General features: G+C 39.5%; 1 pseudogene; it reads right to left on the reverse strand.

The window, feature by feature from the left end:
- Positions 1-275: 275 nt before the first annotated feature.
- On the reverse strand, positions 276-414 carry LOC111814658 (annotated as a pseudogene).
- Positions 415-2,226: the final 1,812 nt, after the last annotated feature.

Below are 2,226 nucleotides of genomic sequence, written 5' to 3' on the forward strand. Positions count from 1 at the left end.
TGTTTTGTTTTGTTTGTTTTGTTTTGTTTTGTGCAGGGAATCCAACTCAGGACCTCACATTTTCCTGGCAGTCACTGCCCCCAAAGTTTCTTCTTTTAATCAAAATTTGTCACTGTAATTTATTATTGGGGTTGAGTTATTTTATCAATGGGCTTCCTGGGCTGTAGAGGAGGGGTGCTTGTTCCCTAGATGCAAAAAGAAGAGAAATTGGAAAATGGAGAGACAAGGAAAAAAATCTTCATTTGCTTTATTCACAAACTCTTTTTTTTCAGGGAAAAGTGAGAAGCCACTACCATTCTGCAGTGGAGTTTCCCACATTTGGGGAAATCACAGGGGTCACATATCTGGAGTGCAATGGATGAGCCTCACCATGGAAAAAGCACCATTAGGATCAAACTCTGACCAGGTAAGTGTTCATACTCTTACCAGGCTGCACATGTGCACATGAATTATAAAACTTGTCATGTATACAAATAAAAATGTCAAAAGATGAAGTATGGTGGATGATCAGCAGACATCCTCAGCTATGGAAATCTTTCATCTCACATTTCCTTGAGATCGTAGGGAAATTTCCTACATATTCACCAGATTTCTTGATTAACTTGGTCTATCAAGTCTTTTATATTTTCAGATATTAACAAACAGCGAGTTCAGATTGAGGAGAAATATAGGAACTCTTTGAAAGGAAAGAATTCTTCATGCTCCCTAGGACACAGGATCCTGTGAAAATGGTGGATGTCAAATTGCAGCTTCTGAATCCTTTCCTTCTGCAAATTCCAGCTGCAGACAATGGAACTGGGGGGACTCAGGTCCTTGGAGGATGTCCATGGAGCACAGAGCCCCAGCGTGATATCACCACTGCCTGTCAAACTGGACTTCTGTGCTACCAACCCTGCTGAAGAATTTGACTGAAGCCAAGGTGGACCTATTAATATTCTCTGCAAAGAAAAATCCTTAACCACATAGAAGGCTGAGAATTAAGGGCATAGAGACAGCGGAGGAGCCCCCGAACCTTATTTTCTCTGCAATGTGTGACTCTTTCGCCTTATTATTATAGGAGGGTGCTACATGCTCCTCAGTCAGAGATGCTGGACTCTTTCTAGACTGAGGGGAATCACACAAAACCTGGCAATGAGAAAGAGCCAACAAATTTTCAGTCATTTTGTCCTGCTGTACATTATATTTACTCCAGGTCTTACAAAGATCACATCCATGGAAAAAAGACTTAGGTTTTGCAGTCAGAGTCCTGCAGAATTGGTTCAACTTTTTCTTTGTTTGCTCAATGAAAGTTCATCCTGGTGAGATAAAAGATATAAATAGACCAAGGTGGATCCACAAATGATATTCTTAGAGCTACTGACATAGGTATCAGGGAGTGGAGATATAAAATAATGGGCACTGCCTACAAACAGAATTAAAATAATTGTTCAGGTACTGCCTGCCAGAGGGCAGGACATGGGAGGCAGTGCACAGTGCACTTGCTTAGAAATAAGCTGATGGAAAAGGAGTCTAAGGCTGCAGCATGATTGAATCATGACACCCAAGACATATAAAAATCAAAGCAGTAAATCAACCCTGCGTACAGTGTAGATGTCACAAACAACAGGGTGACCAGTGCTCCTGACAAACTGAAGGGTCCAAGAGATTTTGTGCATTTCAAGACTTTATTCATACATTCTAATATTGTAGGTTTTTTCCCCCCATTCTCCTGAGGTTACTTGGTATAAAAGGCAGGCTGATGTGCTGTGACCACTCATACAACCATACATGCATTTCATCCTCCATTCAACCATATAACAAAAAAGAGTAGCTTCTGTCGCTTTGTTATATCTGTAAGGTAATTTGTTCTACTCAATTGCCGCTGAATATTTCAAGGACAATGGGCACCTTGCTCAAAGTAACACTTCTTCACTGGGTGAGTGTGTTGTCACACTGGCAGGATTTTGTACATTTGTGTGTAAACCAAATGGTTGTTTTAAACATCCTCTTGGAACCAGTAGGGAACATCTTCATATTATAAATATAATCCAATCCATAAGTATATATATTGTTACATGGGTGTCAGCAGTTCATATTCTGTTTTGTACTCTTTACTGTCATGGTTCTCTAAAATCAAATTCAGAAAGGTCAGCCAGGCATTAAGTATAATAAAATTTGACAGAACAAAGTTTTTTAAAAAGAGAAATAAAAAATTGAAAGATATTTTACTTTAAGGCAAAGAACCAG

This window comes from Octodon degus, unplaced genomic scaffold, assembly GCF_000260255.1.
Source record: "Octodon degus isolate 3935 unplaced genomic scaffold, OctDeg1.0 scaffold00398, whole genome shotgun sequence".
NCBI classification, from domain to species: domain Eukaryota; kingdom Metazoa; phylum Chordata; class Mammalia; order Rodentia; family Octodontidae; genus Octodon; species Octodon degus.